Raw genomic sequence first — 21,245 nt, 5'->3', positions numbered from 1 at the left:
CTGTCACATTCGCCACCAGAATCTGAACAAATGTAGCTGAGAATACCAGGGAAATGGTTGAAGTGGAGATCAGAAGGCATGAATTATCTTTATATCCGTGGGAATATCAACCTTTTGTTCAACCAGGTTTTCATAGCAAAATCAAAATGTTATCAAGGAACCCCCACCACCACCACCAATCAATTACAGGCGTATCTCGTTTTATTATGCTTCACAGATACTGATTTTTTTACAAATAGGTTTGTGGCAACCCAGCGTCGATGAAGTCTATCGGAGCCATTGTTCCAACAGCGTTTGCTCACTTCCTGTCTCTGTGTCACATTTGGATGATTCTCACAATATTTCAAACGTTTGCATTATTATTATATTTGTTACAGTGATCTGTGATCAGTGATCTTTGATAAAGGCTCAGATGATGGTTAGCATTTTTTAGCAATAAAGGATTTTTTTAGAGGGGGACGTAATCAGGTTTATTTATTTGATTATTTTTTAATGGAGGTGCTGGGGATTGAACCTAGGACCTTGTGCACGCTAAGCACGTGTTCTACCACTTGAGCTAAATCCTCCCCTCAACAATAAAGGATTTTTAAATTAAGGTATGTGCATATTTTTTGAGACATGATGCTATTGCACACTTAACAGACTACAGCAGAGTGTCAACATAACTCTCATTAACACTAGAAAACAGAAAAATCCGTGTGATTCACTTTACTGCGATACTCGCTTTCTTGAGGTGGTCTGGAAACAAACTCGCAGTATCTCCGAGGTCTGCCTGTACTATTGTTAGGAAGAATAACAACAGAATTGCCCTCCACTTTAGCCTGTCAGGGATTCAAAAGTGCTTTTGAATGCTAATCCATTCATCACCGTAGCCCTGGAAGCGTTCCATTAGGTAAAACCTGTATTATTTTTACTACTGCAAAGTATGTAGTGTGGTTCTCTTGATGGAAAAAATGCTCAGAGCTATGATCTGAGAGGAGCAACGGGGAGAAGATGCTCTGGGTGGCCTGAGCACATGAGGACAGTCCGAATAACTCCTGGATGTCAGAGCTGCCCACAGGCCTCTGTCGTGCCTAGGAAGTGCTGCTTCTGAAGGGTCAGGGCCCGGAAACACTTTCCGATGAGCTGAGTACTGTGGGGCCCTGGGAAGCTCACTGACCGTGAGTCTCCTGAAATCATATTATTTATTATTCTTGGCTATGCAGCTCGCTTACTGGGAGACTTGAGGGAACCATGTAACCTCTCCACTTTCCTCACTTGTAAATGGGCTGGTTTGTTGTTTTGCCCACCTCGCAGAAGTGTTGTGTCACTAAAACAATTGACGGCAGAACAGAAAGACCGTTTAACCATTTGGTGCCCTGCCTCAGAAATCCCACCTGCATGCAGTGAAAGAACTTCCCTAGGTGATCACAGTCCTGGCCAGCAGTCACCAACTGGGGAAGGACTCCAGTGCCCAGGCTGGGGGGAGCTGGGGCAGCGCAGGTCTGAGGGAAAGGCACGGGCTTCTGAGCTGGAAAGACCTGGGCTCAAATTCCAGCTCTGCCATTTACTGCCTGTGTGACCTAGCGTAAGTCGATTAACCTCTCTGAGCCTCCATTTCCTGCTCCACGAACTGGGAATATCCAGTCTTTGAGGGTTGCTGTAGGGATTAAACGAAGCACCTGACATTTAGTAGGTACTTAATAAAAGGCAGTGGTTACGAGGGCCTGTCATTTTCCACTAGGTCTTACACATGTAATGCAGTGTTTCCAAAAAGTACAGAAATCATTCCACTTACGGGAAACGAGCAGAGAGTTTTAGGTGGAACTCTTAGGAATTCTTAGATATATGGAATTAGTAACAAATAAGGCACATCAGACTTGTGATTTTATGACTATTTCTGATTAGAATGGGGCTAAGTTTTCAAAAAGTGAGTCAACTTAAAAATCATAGTAAATAAGTGATCACATAGTTGGACTTGCAGTAACAAAATCTGAAGGTGGCTGACAGCATAGAAACAAAGGCGCTGGACTAGGGGCAGGCTCTGACCTCAGTTTTACACTCATCAGTCATATAGACTCATCTCTCTGAGCCTCAGTTTTCTCATCTGTAAAAATGGATAATACCTAAGAAGAGTGAAAATAAGGTAACAATAATGAAAGCTCTTAGAAAACTGCAAAAGCACCCTCCAGCATAAGAGGTTTGCCTGTTATTCCTAACGTGTGCTTTGATGGAGAAGTGGTCCACACTTGGCTGCCAGCTGCTAAGACTGCAACAGAGATGAAGTTCAAAACCAAGGATGGTTTCAATCCCCACCCTGTCACTGACGGCCCTGCAGCCTTGAGCAAGCTGTTGAAAGTTTCTATCGCAATCTCTCCATCTGTAAAAAGGCGTTAATAATAACAATACCATTTGCAATTCAACTCAGAGGCCAAAAAAAGGCCAAGAACCCAACAGAAAACGGGCAAAAGATGTGACGGGACAGAGGACCAAAGATGAAATATGAGTGGCTCTTGACATACAAACACATTCTCTATCTCACTCATGAGAGACGTGCTCATTCAAACCACACTGCATATGACTTTTGTTTATCATCAGATTTGCAAAGATCAGTTTGATAAAGCTGCACTGGTAAGGGATGGGAAGCAGGTATGCCGTTAGACTGGTGGTGGGGAGGTAAACTGCTCCAGCTCTGTGGAGGGCAATTTACAATTTGTCCAAAGTGTAAAGTACGCACCCTTTTAGGAGGGCTGAATGCTGGGGTCCACACCCTAAGCTGTGGAATGTGCCAGTGTTCCCTTACACGGCCAAAGGACTTAAGAGCAAGTGAAGAATCCTGAGGTGGGGAAATCATTCTGGGCTTTCCAGGTGTGTCTGATGTAATCACACGGGTCCTTGTAAGAGGGAGGCAGGAGATCAGAGAGGAGGAGGCGATGACCTGACAGAGCAGACAGCAGAATAGTGTCCTCTGGAAATGGAGGAAGGGGCCACGAGCCAAGAAAGACAGACAACCACCGGAAGCAGAAAAAGGCAAAGAAACAATTCTTCTAGAGCCTGCAGAAGGAATCTGACCTGCCAACACCTTGATTTTGGCCTGATGAAATAGATTTTGGACCTCTGACCCCCAACAGTGAGGGAATACACGTTGTGTTGTCTTAAGCCACTAGATTGTGACTAAGCGTGACAGGAAACGAACGCACACCCTGCCGCTCAGCCATCCCTCTCCTAGGGCTTCATCCTGCACACACATCCCAATATGCACATGATGAGGAGGCACGAAGTTCTGTGTTGATCTCCGCAGGTCAGCTTTTCTGTGGATGAGCAGCTCGGGCTGTGACTTCATGCCGTCTGTAGGGCTCCGGTGAAACGCAGGCACGCTTCATCCTTCCCACTACACTGAAACTGGCAAGGTGACGCTTCTGCCAATCCCGCGTCCAGTATTCAAACTGCAGGGAGATCGCTGTGGCGGAAGCAGGTTTCCAGCTGAGATCCCCAGGGTCAAGTGCCATGGAAGTCCCTCATTATCTAATCCTTAGAAGCCTGAGGGTGAGCCCAAACGCGGCCCTCCTCTCTCTGCAAACACAGCAACACACAGCTCTTTGTCTTCGCTGCCGAGTGCGTCTCTCTCCTGATACGGGAGAAATACTCCCGCGTGATGGATTAAAATTTCTCAAAGAGGGAGGCAAAATAAACGTATTTCCATGACTTCGAGTACAAATCCCCATGCAGGGTCTCGTGCCATCCTCAGAGCTGGGCTAGAGAGCTATTTTAAAATTAATGCCGTGTGGGAGCCAGACCTACTCGATGGAAAAATCTTCTGCTACAGGATAGAGATGGGCAAGAAATCAGTGCTGGGGCTCCCCGAGTGCTTGACTGTGGTTACAAACGTTCCCGGCTGCATCCGCAGAGCTGCTCGGAGTCAACCGTAAACCTTTTGCCAGGGACTCGGGAGGCAAGGCTGACAAGGCAAGTTGAAAATCTGAGCCCCTTTGACGAGGAGTCTTTCCAGACTGCTAAAAATACCCAAGGATCTGCCTGAAGCGGGGACAGGCCAGGGAAACCTTCCTCCCCTCCCTCCTCCACCTCCCTGTGCCTGGTAAGAAAAGGGGCCAGTGAAGCAGGTGGGGATGATGGAGCAGGAGAACTCAGCAAACATGAGGTGAAGCACCTCTTGCCAGACCTGGTGCTGTGTGCCAGGGATGCAGAGGTGTCTCCCTGGACTAAAGGAGCTTAGATGGAGGTAAGGATCCAGCGTGGACTTGAGAGCCAGAGGGACCTAAGTTCGAATCCCAGCTCTGCCACTTACACTCATTTGTGTGGCCCTGTGCCCAAAGCATGTGGCTTTATAAGCCTCAGTTTTCCCATCTGAAAAGTGGAGCTAATAATATGAATGTATGGACTGCAAGCTTTAGGCACAGTGTGTAGCGAGTGCCTGGCATGGAGTGGGCCCTTTATAAGTGGTAGCTCTGACAGCCTAGTGAAGAAAGATCCATAAAAGCAATGGGAAATCCAACAAGGAGGAAAATCGCACACAGTGTGGTTTGGGTGGCAAGTGTCAGAAAAATTCTCAAGAAGGAAAGGTTCCTGCTAAGACCTCACCCAGTCTCTAGTCCTTGGAAATCTCTCCCAAGCTTCTGAAGCTGATGAATGCTACATTTCTTCCAGCCTGCCCAGATCTGCCAAAGGTTTGTCCTTCTTTGCAGCACCATTGCAATATTCATCCGTTTGGTATTTGTAGAACTGAATGGTATCATTCCTTCTCTGACACTCAGGGAACTAGAAAATAGCAGATGTGTGACAAATGAGTCGATCAGAGGGTTTGGGAGGATAATGAAGGATACCCTGGGTAGAGAAGGCAGGGAGCGTTCATGGACATGGCATGTGTATCACTCAGAGGTCAATCAGAAAGGCTGAGCCACTATATACACACTTAGCCTCACTTCAGACACCAGCCACCAGTGGGGTCCCCAGGCCACCTGCACGTCTGACCAACTGGCCACAAAACTGAAGGGTTTCCCATGACCCACTTAGGTTTGATAATTCCCTAGGATAGCTCACAGAACCCAGGAAAGCTCTATACTTATGATTTCCGTTTTGTTGTAAAGTTACACAGATCAGGACCAGCCAAAGGAAGAGATGGATAGGGCGAGGTCTGAGAGGGTCCCAAACGTGGAGCTTCCTGGCCCTCTGCCCGGAATCGGGGCATCATCAGTGTGTTTCATCAGCAACTCGAATCCTGGCACATCACCTGTTCACCAACCAGGATGCTCCACCGGGCTTTTTTGTGCAAAGAGTTGAGATTTCATCACGTAGGCATGATTGACTGAATCATTGGCCACGTGACTGAACTCAAGACTCCAGTTCCTGTCCCCTACCCAGAGGTCAGGCTGGCTTAAAGCTCCAATGCTGTTATCACGTAGTTGGTCTTCCTGGCTGACCAACCCCACGCTGGTCAGATGGGGTCAGATGACCCCATCTGGAATCGTCGCACCTCTTAGAATCAACTCAGGTGTGGTCCAAGAGGCTCATGAGTTAACAGACACTCATGTTATGTCGGAAATTACAAGGATTTAGAGTCTCATTTATAGGAATCGGAGATAAAGGCCAAATTCTTTGTTATACAACAGACGTGAAGTGGGGGAGAGCAAGGATGTGCTGGAACTCCATGAGAATGGTTCAAAACCCAGGACTGATCTTGTTGCTTCCGGCATCAGTGGCGTGGAGGTCTGGAGGAAGCCGGGCCCTTTCTCACAGAGCGGAACGCACACACCTGGCCCAGGAGCTGGAGGAGCTGAAGGTGGGTCCAGGAAAAGGTGGGGCAGTTGCAGGCCTGGCATCATGTCACACCCGTGGATAAGCAACACCAAGCATGAGCTGTGTCACTTCCACCCTCGCAATCTCCCACGGGGATCCATCCCTCTGTGGCCGCCCTTCTCAGAAACATACAGAGATGACAATTCTGGGAAGCATGGGCGAGCCCAGCCAAGGTGTACGTGAGACCAGTGAGAAGCCAACTCCAAAGCAAGAGGTAGTGGGGGAGGGGAGGGGAGGGGACACTAATGTGTGCATTAATGGGTGGTAAGAGGGGTGTTCCTAGAACAACTCTGGAGCCCATCAACTCTGGGATAACACTGACTGTCCGTTTGGTCTTTTTAAAGAATGCAGACACCCTGGGATGAGAAGTCATTAAGACACAAACTTAGACTAACTAGAGTCTAGGTGGTTTCTGGTCCTTTCTCTGCATCTAACTTGTTTTCTTGACCTTGACAAATTCAAACCTCCAATGCCACACCCCCAGCGAGTTATTCTTGGGACTGTGTTTCTGTGTGAGCCAAAGGCAGACCCATGAGCCCGAGAGATGATGGCTTTGCATCTCCCTCACCGAATCCACACACTATCCCCACTAAGGGCTAAGTACAAAGGACCCGCCACGCAGCACAGTCTGGGTGCAGCCTGTGAGTCCTGCTTCCAGCAGGAAGGACCGGGCTTCTCCTGCCACCTCTTCAGCCCGCCTCTCAGCCATTTCACAGCCAGTTAGCACTTCTGTCACAGAGAAGCTGAAACTCAAAACAGTCCATTTCACCGCCTGGAAGCCCATTTAGAGAAAAAGATGGAGGGGAGGGAAGAGACCAGGAGCTAACATGATGACCCGGGTGATCAGTCCCTTCCAGGCGTTCATCACAACGAATCTGGGGATAACTGAGACAGACAAGGAAAGCAGATGCAGAAGGATCTTGGGGATAACAGACACGCTGCTAGGTAGACAGGCCCGGTAACATCCTCAGTTTCCCAGCCATTGTTTCACTTCAAAACTCTGTCCTGTTGTTGAGTGCACTCTCTTTATTTCTGCTTAGAAAAATACCATAGTCAAAATATCTACAGACTAGAAGCTGGCACCTTGGCGGTCGGTCATCCTCGATTTTTCTCTCCCTGTCCCCCCTACATCTGAGCCATCGACAAGTCCTACGGCTGCCACCTCCAAAGGACTTCCCAAGTCCGCCTGCTGCCCCTCCTCTAGCTCCAGGGCACCCTGCTGGTCCGAACTCCATCAGCTCTTGCCTGTGAGACTGTAACCGCCCCCCAGCTGGCTCCGTGTACCCCTCCCTGTTGAGGTAGGCTACTGTTACGCGCTTTCAACATGACATATTCTTGGCTGCCCTCTTGGAATAAAGAATCCCCATCACATGAGTCCTACTTCCTCAATGTTTTAGAAATCAGAATGCAAACTTCCAGGCCCCTGTGGGTGTGTGACCCAGAACCCACACATCAGCAGCTCCCCACGCGGTGAGACTCGAAAGTCCGTGTTCATTGGTGTAGGTGGCAGAGACTCTCGACTGCCTGTGGCCAGAAGAGGGGCAGCGGTGGCCCAGAGGCTGCCAGGTGGAGCAGAGATGCTGGTGCTGGGGCAGCTGCAGTAAGGAAAGCTAGGCTCCGAGCATGTGGTGTTCAGCCTCAGCTGCACAGGGATTTCTGCGTCGGCCCCTCTGCAGGCATCATTTTGGGGGCTGCTTTTTTTTTTTTTTTTTTTTTTTTTGGTGCTGAAACCCAGGAACAAACTTGGGGGCTGCTCTTGGAAGCTTCCTTTCAAGTCTGGTCCTCTCCAATAACTTCTGGAGTGACCTCACATCCTTTAAAAAATAAATCTCTTTTCTGCTTAAAAGCCAGAGTGGATTCCATTGCTTGTCCTAGGAATTGGCTGAGACACTCCTCTCCAGTCTATTCCCCAGTCGGCAGTCAAAACCAGCTTTTTAAAAACTGAAATCAAATCTCACCCCTTGCCTCCTCGGAAGGCCCCATGTGAAGGGGCTCAGCTCTCCAGCCTCATTCCGTCCCACCCTCCTCCTCTCGCCTGCTCTGCTCCAGCTACACTGGCTAACACAAGTTCCTCCCCAGCTCTGGACTCGGTACCAGCGATTCCCTCTGCCGGGCAAGTGTTTCCTTCAGTCCTTCCCATGTGTCATCACAGGTCACTATCACCTCTTCGGAAAGGCTGGCCTGGATCACGCTGTAGCCACCGCACACGCCTTCTTCATTATCCTCCATCTGATCACACTGTTAATTCCTTTAGGGGATCCACCCTGATCTGTCAGTATTTCCCTTGTTCACTCGTTTATGGTCATGTTACTATTTACTGACCATCTCTTTCACTGGATTCCAGATTCCAGGAGGGCAGAGACCATGTTTTCTCATTAACGCAGAGTCCCCAGAGCAATCCCAAACAAAGGAATTATAAAGAATCAGCACTGACTGAGCACCTATATGCTAGAACTCTTACAGAACATGCACTAGATGGCATCCTGGACCTCACACCAACCCTAAGAGGTAGGGACTATCAGTCTTCCTATTTGACAGCTGAGAAAGCTGAGCACAGAAAGGTTGAGTAACTTGCCCAAGGACACAGTAAATGGAGAGCTAGAGCTAGCAAATGGAGAGTGGCGTTTGTACCCAGGTAGCCTAGCTTGGGAATCCACAATCTTGAGTAGATATGTCTCCTAAGAAGGAAGGAAGGAAAAGTAATGAGTGAACAAATGAGTGAAAAGTACGTAAGCCCAGTAATGTCCAGCAGCAGGGCCATCTCTGCAGATTCCTTCGAGTCCTCGGCCTCTGTCCTTCAGGTGGGTAGAAGCTGGCTGGGGCTGCTGTACGTAACAAGCACTTGCACTCACGAGCATGCAGGTGTTTTACCCGCCCCCCGGCCTGACTCTGGTGAGTAGTCTGACATTCATATCTCACAAGGGAACTGGGGTTCCAAACTCAGAGTCACGGATCTTTTACTGTGTGCTGATTCATAGACTCTCCTGTGAAACTCAGAGATCCCCCGGGGGAGAAAAAAAGAGTTGAGCTTACCAACGTAAACCCTGTGGAAGTAAGTGCCCTGGTCAACAGGCCTAGACTTCGGCCAAGGAGAGCTCTCCGAGACATCTCATGTCACACCCTCAGCACCGTCAAATTCACACATTCAGGGAAAGATTCTCTTAGTTGACCCTCAACACCCCTGCAACCCAAATACTTTCTGAACTGAATTCTGAACAAGCTAAAGTGCCTTTTTCATTAGCAACGGTAGAAAATCCCACTTTGTCATGATCATCACGTTGCTGTCTATCATTTGTTATGCTGTGATGTCACAATATACTGTTAGCATTATGTGATGAACAGCAGCATCTCCATGTCTGGCTCTCTTCTGAGTATCTAGAATAACCAAGATGCAGAGACAGTGGAGACCACAGTCATATTTTCGCCAAGTCCACAGAGAGTGAATGAATGAAACTGGACGTTGACCAGAAGATCTGTGACTTCCTTATTTTAAAGATTAACAAAGCGGTCTGCACAAAGACACAGACAGTGTTTTCCCTGAGAGCTAAGATTCTCTGTTTTGCTCTTCCTATTTATAGTCTCCATATTATTTATAGTCTCTTTATATTTTTCCGTACTTTCTGAGTTTGTTGGTATTCTTTGTTAGTGAGGATGTTCTAGGTGCTTTTATCGCAGGGGGAAAAATAATATACCTATTGTCGAACAAGCAACCTAGGGAATGCATTTGGTAAGTCACTCTGGACATCCATCAACGTGGCAACCTTGCCATTCTGGAAGTTCTACGGAGCCCTGAGGCTAAAAGATGGGCGGGGTGCGGGGGGGGGGGGTGGAGGGCACTGCCAAAGAGAGTTGAGGGGAGACTGAGGCAAATACCTGGAGCCCAAAGGAGGCAGGAAGTGGAAAGAATCAATCTAGAGGGTTTAGGGCTCGCCCAGATAGGACACTGGGCTCTCCCCCTTTTAGCACTGAAAATCCCACGCCCCAGGAAACCCTCAGTCCCCGGCACACACAGACAGCTGGTCATCCTACCAGGGAGCGGGGACAGGGCTGTAAAGAAACAGCACACTTAGAAGGCAGCAGTTATTGCCCTATGACTCGGATCTGTCACCTCTATGAACGCTCAGACTCCTATAATAAATCAGCTCGTCCCGACAGATCTGCTCTCTCTCATTCCCCGAGAGGCTCCCTTCATTTCCTGAGAGATGACTTTATTCTCTGTTTGTTTTCACAGTGGTCTCTTTAAAGTCTCAGCTGTTCCAAGGAGAGTAAATAGGTTTTAAAATTAATTATCAGTTAAAGAGAGGTTAACTAGCACCGGGCTAGCCATCTATTTGGTCTGTGACGGAGGCAGCCCACCCCTCCCCTCTCCAGAACCCAACGACCTACACGAGGACCGATAAACCCCAACAGCAGAGGCTGTTCACGTGTGATCTGTGGACTGATGAAAGTCATCCTTGGTATTCACCTCGTCCCTGTTGGAAGGTGAATTCTGTGGTCATTTTGATTTTCCAGCTCATCAGTATGTATGCCAGCCTTCTAGGTAGGCTTACCAAATTAAAAAAAAAAAAAAGTGGCTTGCAAATATTCTATTGGCATAAAAATTTGTCACCAGTCCCTGCTGCACTTAGGGTAACTACTATGATAGAGGAAATGAGGGCAGCGAGGCCTAGAGGAACAGCACATTTGTCACCCAGCGTGTGTTTCTCCCTGAAGTTAACATCTGGCACATCTTCTCGTGTCCTGATTTCAGCTGGGCTCAGTCTGATTTCTTAGTCTAAACTCTTGACATGTGATCCCGTGCCTTCCCTGCTCCTATTGGAAGTCCCAGGGTCTCCTCAGGAGGGGACGAGGCTGTGGTTTGTGTTAATAACAATCCTTCTGCTGAATTCCACAGCTTCATCTGATCTCATAGTTAATGAATATTTATAAGAAGCTGACAGCGTTTGCAAAATCGGCTCAGGCCAGGCAGGTGAGCACTTGAAACCAAGACGATTATGTCATTGGTGTTCTGATGGGCACGCACAGGAAAATACACAAAATTACAAACAGGACGCAAGAGGACGGGCGCTGGCTCTCCTCTGTATTCTGTCACTAACCCGGAACTCCTTAGAATGCAGAAAATAGAACTTGCAAAAACCATGCATCATCTGGATGTCCTGGAAACGTCAATTGATGATCTGAAGCCCAGGGAGTCTCTTGGGAGTCAGTGGAGTGAGAGTCGGTAGTGTCAGGAGGAGATGCATTTGGGGACCACAGTCACACCGTCTCCCCACTCTCACCTCCCGCCCCTCTGTGTTAGGCTCAGAAGGCTCGAACATATGCTGGTGGGTGACCTAGCGGTGGTCACAGGCCACGAAGGTCAAGCATGTTCGACTTCTCGAAGCACCTTATGAAGTCACTCTCAGCCATGGGAAGGAGACTGGGCTCACTGAAGAGGCAGGAGAACAGGGCCCATTCATTTCCTGACCCCCAGGATGCAGGTGTGTCTGCACTCCCTGCGGTGTAAGGATTCACCGCTCTTTCTTTCCCCCCATCCCCTCTTCTCTGGGTCAACATCCATGTCTTTTCCCTCCTCTTCTCTTCTTCCTTGCATCTCTTAAGCCAGAGTTTCTCATCCATGGCACTATGACATTTAAGACCAGGTAATTCTTTGTACTGGGGGGTGCGCTGCACATTGCAGGATGTTTAACAGCACTGGCCCCTACCCATTAGATGCCTGCAGCATCTCCAACCAAGTTGTAACAATCAAACATATCTCCAGACATCACCATGTGCCCCCAGGAGGCAAAAGCTCCCTCCGTTGAGGACCACTACCTGAGACTAACCAGTGACACTGCATTCAGCATCCAGCCTACATCCCACTCCTCATCCCTTGATTCTCCTCAAACTCCGATGGCTACACATTTGGCTGTGGTTTTGGGGATCCCAAATCACCCTCCAAAGTCTCCCCAGGAGGTACCACCTCACTCCTTCAGTTTTACCTCCTCAGATGACACCAGTTTACAACTTTCTCCATAAACAAGGCGACAATATAACTTCTTGTCCAAACCAGCATCCTTTTGAGAGTGAAATGGTGTACCAGGAATAATTACACTGGGACAAGAGATGTAAACTGGGACTATCCTGGGCAAATGGAGATGTATGGTCACCACTATGTAAGCCTCTTCTTACAAGATGCTCTTGCTTGTGTGTCCCAAGTTGGACAATAGGACATAACGCACATCTTCTAAGTCTCTGGCTTTGCATACCTGGGTTGTGTTCACCCCATCATTCTCCTGAGGACTAGCTCACCACGGGAGGTCAAGGAAATAGCTGAGGGCTAGATTTTAATAAAGGAACTGGGCTAACCCGTGTTCACAGCAGCACTCTTCACAATTACCAAAAGGTGGAAGTAACCCAAGTGTCCATCACCAGATGAATGGATAGATAAAATGTGGTCTATCCCTACAACGGAATATTATCCAGCCACTAAAAAGGAAGGAAATCCTGACACATGCTATAACGTGGCTGAACCTTGAGGACATTATGTTAAGTGAAATAAGCCAGTCACAAAAGGACAAATACTTTATGATTCCATTTATAGGAGGTACCTAGAGTCGTCAAACTCACAGAGAGAGAAAGTGGAATGGTGGTTACCAGGGGCTGGAGGGCGTCGGGAAAGGGGAGTTAGTATTTAATGGGTATGGAGTTTCAGTTTTGCAAGATGCAAAGGGTTCTGTGAATGGCTGGTGGTGATGGTCACACTAATGTGAATGTCCTTAAGGCCACCAAACTGTACACTTAAAGGGGGTTAGAATGGTAAATTTTACGTATGCATATCTACCACAACTAAATATAATAGTAAGACAAATAATTTAAAGAAAAAAAGAACTGGAGTCGTGTTCAACAGAGAAATGCCAGGGACAAGGCAAAAGCACTGTGGTAGGATATTTGAGCTTTTGTGCTCATCCAGTGCGAAGGGAGGAGAGCATAAGGCCACAGCTGCACTAGGCCTAAGAAAGAAGTGAAGCCGTCCCAAGCGTGAGGGACCCCCATGATCAGCGAGAGCCTTGGAGAACACGCTCTGTGTCTCAGCTTCTACTGGTCTCCCCTTGCCCCCTCCGTTTAAAAAAAAAAAATCACTCATCACCTTATCCCAAGCAGCAAACAGAAACAGTAACATCCTCCTTGCGTGTCTGTGTAACATTCCCGTGGTCTCTGGTTTGCAACGATTTTCTTGAGACACAATTTTTAAATCCTCTGTTGGCAAAAAGGGAGACTGCCTCTTCCCCATCGCCAACCTCCCTGATCCGCCCAGCCCAACCCACTGACTCCTCCAAAGATGAAAACTGAGGACAGTCCATTGAAACTGAGTGACGATGGGGAGGCCCCATTGTCACTGTCTCAGTGGGCTTTCTGCAAAGCGCTCCCTCTGAGGCTGTGCAGGTCAGTGGTCAGACTGGCTGCACCCGGGCGCTGAGCGGAATTTGCTGTGAGCGGGGTTAATCTATACGATCCAGAAGACAAACACCAGAGGACTCAAGAGCAACAAGATGCATGTTTGGAAAACCTTGCCGCCGCAGTCTGCGAGAAGCGAAATGGCCCAGGTCAGTAATTAGAAGCCGCTCTGAAGCAGCCTTGCAGGGCAGAGTGTGGTGGGTTACGCAGTGTGTACACAATGGGTATGAAATCAATTAACAAAGTGGAAAGGCGGCGCGTTTTCCCGGTTGCTTCAGCACTCGTTAGTAACCCTGCAGAAGGAAGTGTGAGTGGCCTGGACAGCTGATGATTCAGAACAGAACTACATGTGGTATATGTGTGTGTGTGTGTGTGTGTGTGCGGCGGGGTCTAGAGTCAACTTAAGATTTCAGGCAGAAGTGAGACGCCTTGCTGCTCTCTCTGCTGAGCCATGAAAGTCTGTCTCAAACAGCTGAAGGTCAGAGCTGGTGAGTCTGGGTGACAAATATTGGCGTAGGTTTTTATTTTGAGCAAAGTCAGGCTACTTTATCTTCCACTGTGCTCCTTGGGAAAATATTTTCCAGGAGCCGAACTATTTCCAGACACAAAACAAAACCAGTTCATCTCGTTGGGAGTTAAGTATGGAGGGAAATGGAATTTCGCATGTTTCCGTAAATCTTTTTTTTTCATGTGTCCATAAATCTTCATTAATTCAACGAAACAATCTCAGCACAGGCAAGGCGCTATGCTCTACAGCTCTGTGGATATATCAAGATAAGAGCGTTTTAAAATGACGTATGTTTAAGTAAAACTACGTTATGTCTAAACACCAGTGAATCTTCCCCAGTGTAGGACAGGGTAGCCCAATGCGGCAAGCAGGGGACATACCTTTCCCTGGTGACAGGAATAGCCTTCTTGTTTGATGCTACTTCTGCTAACTATGTTTCTCGGAACGAAGGTAAACATGCAGGCCAAGGGAGTTTCACAAATATTTGCTCTTTGGTTAATATTAATGTATGTCCGTGTTTACTTGAATTTTCAAGTATACCCGGCATTGGTACCGACTGGCCATAAATGAACTAGTAGCAAAACCCGTAACAGCAATGAGGGGACAGGCGCGAGCTTCTTCGGAACTATTTTCAGAGCCCTTAAATGGTGTCCCGACGTTTCTTTTTCCTGTTTTTCATCTTTATCGCCAACTTTAAGCCCCGATGTTAACGAAGAAGAGAAGTTAACATTTTTCTAAGCACTCCTATGGAAGCGCTTTAAATTCCTGTCCTGTTTCACAATCCCAGTCCTCAACTAGCCTCCGAGAGGGAATTATTCCCATTTTACAGACTGAGGAAATGGGCACAGAAGTGGAGTCCTTTGCCAAAGGTCAAATGAGCTGAGCCCAAGTCTGTCCAGCTATAAGCTCTCTATAACAACGCAAATAAATCAGAAGATACACTTCTCTTCAAGTAGCATGGAAGTATGGAAAATCAATAAAATCAGAATTTGCTTCCCCTAGTGCATTATAAAAGTTTATTTTTCAGACCATTAATCACTTGATAGAGAATAGGGAAGGGAAGGGGAAACTGAGAATGCAAATGTCCAAAACCACTGGTGGCTGCAGGTGAAGCAGCGCTGAAATTACAATGCTGATCGGTGGGAAAATACAACTCGATTTGGAATGTTCGGTCTATACCCAGCTTTCTGTAAGCTCACTTACAGCGTAAATTAAAAGAGATCAGCAACAAGGGCAGAGAAGCAGGGGGCGTATTACGAAGAGCCGGGGCTTTGGAGTCAGATGATCCGGGATCCTGGATATGAATGCCTCTGCTACTTCTACGCTGTGTAACCTTAGGCAAGCTGCTTACCCTCTCTGACTTTCAGGGTCCTCATTTATGAACTAAAGGTAGTAACACTCACCTCAGCAGGGTTATGGTGAAGCTTAAGTTGGATAAAGTGTACAAAGCACCCATCCCACTGGGGATAATCAATAAATGTTAATTTCCTTCTCTTCTCTATTCACTAGATATAAAATTGTTACTGATGTAGGGGGAAGGTATAGCTCTATGGTAGAGTGCGTGCCTAGCATGCACAAAGTCCTGGATTCAATCCCCAGTACTTCTATTAATAAATAAACAAATAAACAAACAAACAAACCTAATTACTCCCGCTCCACACACAAAAAATTGTTACTGATGTGTCTGAGGCCAGACTGAAAATGGTATTAATAGACTATGAAAAGATTAGGAAATAATCACACTGAGAAATTTATCTGAGGCAGCAAAAATGTTATCTATCTTTGTGACCCAAATGTGGACCTCTATGACCCAGACACATGTACTTGGGACCCAAACGTGAAGACGTGTCCATTTCTAGGTTGGTGCCACCAAGATGCCAACACACATAGACCTGCTTTCCAAGTCAGAGAATTCGTTCAACACAGTCCTTCCCAAAGCGTGTTCCTTGAAGTTCTAATCTCATGAATATTTCTTAAATGGAAAACCAAAATGAGCATTCAACCTCTAAGACTGGAAATCACAACATACTGTATCTCTCCCTCGGAAATTTTAATACAGTCTAATGGCAAAAACTGTTTGACCACAGAACCCTTTTCTACTTAACATCTATTATTCATCTTATGAAACTAGTGTCCCAATAACACATGCCAGAAAAATGCTGTTTTTAGACTAGTCAAAATCTACTGCATTTCAACAGTGTGAAAAGAAAGAAATATAAATTTCTAGTCACTTCTGACTTGACCTCTGTTCCCTCTGGCTTTTTCTTTCAAAGTCATTTCTACTTTCACATGTGCTCGCTGTGGTTTATTTTACTTACTAAAACAAGAGGCAATTTATTCCTGTTTCAGAATGTGAGAGCTAGACTCTTATACATGGGAGGGAAATGACACTGCCAAGAGTGAGGAGCGTTTCCTAAATCTAATGTCCACCAGAAGGAACAAAAATAAAGTGGGGCTTACATCAATAAGGGCAGATACTAATTATCTGTGCTTAAAATTCCTTTAAAGTTCAACTGTCCACATTTGGCACATCAAAGAGGCTTTTATTGGGCACATCAGAAGGGCATTCCTTTCAAAAGAGCCACAGAATCAAGCGAAGACATAAACGTGCTATTTATCACTTTGTCAAGGTTCAGCTAGGTCCTAGTCCCCATGCCAAGAGCCCCTGAAGCCAACAGGAGCCATCAATTCAATAATCAACAAGAGTCAGTAGAGACAGTATCAACGAATTTGCAGAGTATCGTCATATCATACTTGAAAACGGCTGTTGGCCAACGTCAGCTGTAAAGCTGGAACTTGCTGCACGGCTGGTGCATTAAAACATTTTGACACCTGGTCAACAAAAGACCCATTTTAGTGTCTGTGTCAAAAGCCTTGTGGGAAGCAGAATTCTGAGACGGTCCCTCGAGACGCCCAGCTCTTGCTGTTCATACACCTTTCCCAGTTCTTCAAACACTAACCTAGGTACTGCTAAGAAGGGATTCTGCAGAAGTAAGATTATCCAGGTGGGACTCACCTACTCACATGAGCCCTATAAAGCTGAATCTAAATGTCAGAGACTCAAAGAATGAGTATTTTATATGCCACTGCTGGCTTAAAGATGGAGAGGGCCACGTGGCAAGGAATGTGGGCAGCCTCTCAGAGCTGCCAGTGGCTGCCAGCTGACAGTCAGCAAGAAATCTAGGACCTCTTGTACTACTGGGTTGCAAAGAAACTAGGTTTTACTAAAATAGTCAATGAGCAGCTTAAGCCTCGGTATGAACAACAGGGTCAAAGAGTCTTCTGAATTAGGTAAGTTAATTAATGCATTAAAATTAATGCTCTAGGCTTATCACCCAGTACAGAGGTGAGAGATAGGGTTCCCGGACTGGGAGGGGCTGCCTGGAGCGCTGGTTTGCCATGACTGGTTAGTGATGTCTGCCACGGCACTGGCTGGGCTCTATTCTGAGTGGACACATTTTGCACATCCAGTCTAGATTTATAAACAGGGCATGAATGCAGAGTAGAGGCCTGTCCAGTCAAAAATCAGTTTTGATAAAGACGTCTAGGTTCTTCCTAAACGTTCTTCACTGTGCCCTACTTTCTCTCCTTGGGGTCATGTTACTGCTCACCTAGGCAACCTCCCACTCACATTCTTCTCCCATCATCCATGCTCTATTACCCAGATGACAGAAACCATGGAAAGTTAACGTGGTGTGATTGCAACAAATTCTAACACACTGATTACGAATGCCCAGAAGCATGAAGAGAATGCTCATCACCGTAAGGCATAAAACTTCCCTTCCCTTCCCACCTCAACTGGAAACAATTCAGCGTTTCTTCTTGTCCTTCCCTGGAAGTGGCCTCCAGGTATCATTCCTCCAACACGGAAGATTTTTTAAAGTATCTACATTGGAACCTTATTCAGCATCTGAAGTGAAGACTCAGCACTCCAAGCCAAGGTGTTGATTACTATGAATATTTCAGCATTTAATTCATGGTACTCAGTTAAGTCATCTCTTCTTTCATATGCAGACTTTCTTTTGAACCCACTCGAGACCAAAAATAACCCCTTCCATCTACATAACAATATTTTTCAAAGAATTTTCACCAAAAAAATTCCCTAATTTCATCTGACTTAGATCAGTAAGAGGATTTTGTGATTCTCATTTTACAGATTAAAAACTCAGACACTGAAGTATCTGAGAAACTAAGTGAACTCCCTGCAGTCACATGGGCTGGTCCAGCCTGGTCCAGTACTTCTCCCATGAACATCCTTAGCAGGTGCATAAGAAGTACAGCCAAGAGAGTAAACCTCCCTGAGCCTCAAGCTCCTCATCTGTATAACTTCAAATGTCATAGCTGCCTTTGAGGCTTGATATGAGAGGTGGAAATGTATAAAGTGCCTATCCCCTTGTGGTACGCTGAAAAAGGGCCCTCCGAGGGGAAGAACCTTGAAAACATTATGCGAAGTCAAATAAGTCGGACACAAAAGGCCAAATACTGTATCCATCCGTTGATAAGAAATGCCCAGAACAGGCAAATCCATTGAGCCCTCTGAGGATATATATTTACTTCCTAATTCCCAGAACCTGTGAACAGTAACTCATACGGCAAATGATGTGATTAAGCCGAGGATCTGGAGATGGGAAGGTCAGCCTGGATTGTCCGGGCAGACCCTAAATACAGTCACGTGCATGTAGAAGAGAGAGGCAGAGGGAGATTTGACACTGACACGCAGAGGAGAGAAAGAGACATGAAGACGGAGGCAGAGACAGAAGTGATGAGGACACAAGCCAAGGAGTGCCGGTGGCCACGAGACACTGGAGGAGGCAAGGAATGGATTCCCGGTAGAACCTCTGGAGGGAACATGACCCTGCCGACCTGTTGGTTCTGGACCCACACGTATGCACACGTATGTACCATATAAACGTGTACACGGTCGCACATACACAGAATAAGGGTAGAGATGGTGCCTGTCTAGTAGCGTCGCTGGGAGGATGCAATGAGAGTGTCTGTCCCAGGCCTGGCACCGTTCCCGGCACGTCATGTGCACTAGTAACTCTGAGCTGCCATCACAATAGGGAAAAGCCCTCGTCTTAGAGTAAAACTCAGACTGAAGGGAGGAACCTGGATGAGCTTCCTAGGGCTGCTGCAGCAGATGACTGCACACTGAGTGGCTTAAAGCAACACAGACGTATTGTCTCTCGCCATTCTAGAGGTCACATGTCTGAAGAGGGTGGGCAGGGCGGCCTTCCTGTTGGAGGCTCCTGGGGAGAATCCGTTTTCTTACCTTTTCTGGCTTCTACGGGCCACTCTTGTTCCTTGGATCCTGGCCCCATGTCACTCCCACCTCCACTTCCGTGTTCACACCTTCTGTGACTCTGACCCATAAGAACCCTTGTGATGACATGGCGCCCACTTCAATAATCCACCCTAATCCTCCCATCTCCAGATTCTTAACCACATCCGCAAAGTCCCTTCTGCCATCTAAGGTAGCATGTTGACTGGTTCCGGGGATTGGGCTGTGAACATGCTGGGGGGGCCATTATTCGCCCCCCACAGAAAGCCTGAGTGCCCTGCTCTATCCAGCAGAGGGGAGAGAAGTCCTCTAACTCAACCTGCTGGGTTTTTTTTCTTTCTTTCTTTCTAATTGAACGTAGTGGGAAAAGATGGAAATCTGCACTTCGATACAATATTTATACTCAGCAGACATGTTTACACGTTCAGGAGCCTATTAAACTAAATTCCAATGGGCAGATCACTTACCTCACACGCACAGCAACAGGGGATGGAAAGAGGACCTTGGATAATGCTCATCGCTTTCTTTTAAAATGTCAGGGGACCGATGACGCAGCAGAACTTCTGCTGCAGCTGGTCAGCAGCCCCTGTAATCAAACGGGAACAGTCATCCCAACAATATTCCTAGCCATCTAATTTCCAGGACATCTTTTGAAACAAAAGAACCCTGCCAAGTTTCCCAAAGGAATACGTTCTGGCTCTCTCTGCATTTTCATCCTTCTTTTCTTCTAAGAATTTCCCAAGCCAGACGGGCCCAGTTTCGTGCATGTCGGCTGCCTCTCTGCCGCAGAGCGTCTGCCCCTTCCTTCCTTCCTCTGTCTCATCCTCTGCCTGGAAAAATCTTCTCACTAATGCAGATGTTCAAACCTGGCATGCCAAGGGGAGGAAGGGTGTCCACTGCTCGGAGTATTTATGACTCAGTCTGAGAAAGGAGAGAAGTGGCTGCCTAGGGCAGGGCAGGGGTAGGGGCATGCGAAGTGACTGCCAACTGGTGTGTGATTCTTTGGGGGGAGTTGCACAACTTTGTGAATAAACTAGAAACCAATGATCTGGACACTTTACATGGGTAAATTATACCTCCATAAAGCTATTTTTTAAGAAAGACTCAGTCTGACAGGCTCAATAAATAAGAGTAGGCCTCATTTCCTTAGGAAGTGTACTGTTTTCAGTATGGGGGGTAGGCTCTGTCTACTAGAGGAGACAGTCGGATTAGCAGACTGTGACACAGTGACGAGAGCTGTGACAGAGAAAAGCAGAGAGAGCTTCCGGAACACAATAGGAACCGGCAGACCTGGGCTGTGTTTAGCCCATCTGTCCCATTAAAGCCAGAAAGCCACCTAGTAAAACTGTCCCTGCCACCCCAACACCATTCACGAGGCCACCGTGCCTCACTGCACCGTACCCTCCACCACCCACCCTGTTCACCAGGGCCTGGGTTCCCGGGTCCACCCCTCACCTCTGCCTGGCTACTCCACCTAAGCCAGCGAGGCATGCCAGCTAGAGAACCCTTCCCAGCAAAGGCAACACTTCATCCCAGTCTCGAGGGACACCTAAGAGGTAGCCAGAGGACAAAGGGACGGAAGAAAGCACTCCAAGCCAAGGGCGCACCAGGGCAAAGACACAGGAGCGGAGCCATAATCAGACTCGTTCCAGGGATGGGAAGCAGTTCTGCGTGGCCAGGCCATGGGCGGCCACACGTCGCGGCCAGGGGAGCAGAAGGGGCCTCACGGTGAGTGTCCTGCTGAGGAGTTAGGACATTGTGCTAAGGGTTGTGGGCAATCTGCAAATGCCTATGAGAGACACGGATATTCACAGTAGCCACAAAGGGGAAGCAACCCAAATGGCCATCAACAGATGAATGGGTAGACAAGATGTGGTATGTCCTTGCAATGGGACATTATCCAGCCAGGAAAAGGAATAAAGTACCGATACACGCTGCAACGTGGAGGAAGCTTGAATACATTATGTGAAGTGAAAGAAGCCAGACACAATGAACAGATATTGTATGACTCCACTCGTATGTATTATCTGGACTCAGCAAGTTCACAGAGGCGGAAAGCACAGTGGAGATTACCAGGGGCGAGGGCAGGAGGCAGAGGGAGTTGCTGCTTCCTGGATATAGGGTTTCCCTTAGGAGTGATGGAAAAGATTGGGAGGTAGACTCTGGGGATGGTTGCACACCATTATGAATGTAATCAGCGCACTTTAAATCAATTGTACACTTGTA

General features: G+C 47.3%; 1 protein-coding gene across 1 annotated transcript in view; it reads right to left on the bottom strand.

The window, feature by feature from the left end:
* SPRING1 (SREBF pathway regulator in golgi 1) overlaps nt 1-21,245 on the bottom strand; it is a 317,312-nt gene that overhangs the window by 231,180 nt on the left and 64,887 nt on the right. The window contains exon 5 of the transcript XR_012503697.1: nt 19,487-19,605. The gene's annotated coding sequence lies outside the window, so the exon portion shown is untranslated. The remainder of the gene's footprint in view (nt 1-19,486; nt 19,606-21,245) is intronic.

This window comes from Camelus bactrianus, chromosome 32 (assembly GCF_048773025.1).
Source record: "Camelus bactrianus isolate YW-2024 breed Bactrian camel chromosome 32, ASM4877302v1, whole genome shotgun sequence".
Lineage (NCBI taxonomy): Eukaryota > Metazoa > Chordata > Mammalia > Artiodactyla > Camelidae > Camelus > Camelus bactrianus.
The sequence above is the reverse complement of the archived record's forward strand: the minus strand, read 5'-3'. Positions and strand labels throughout refer to the sequence as shown.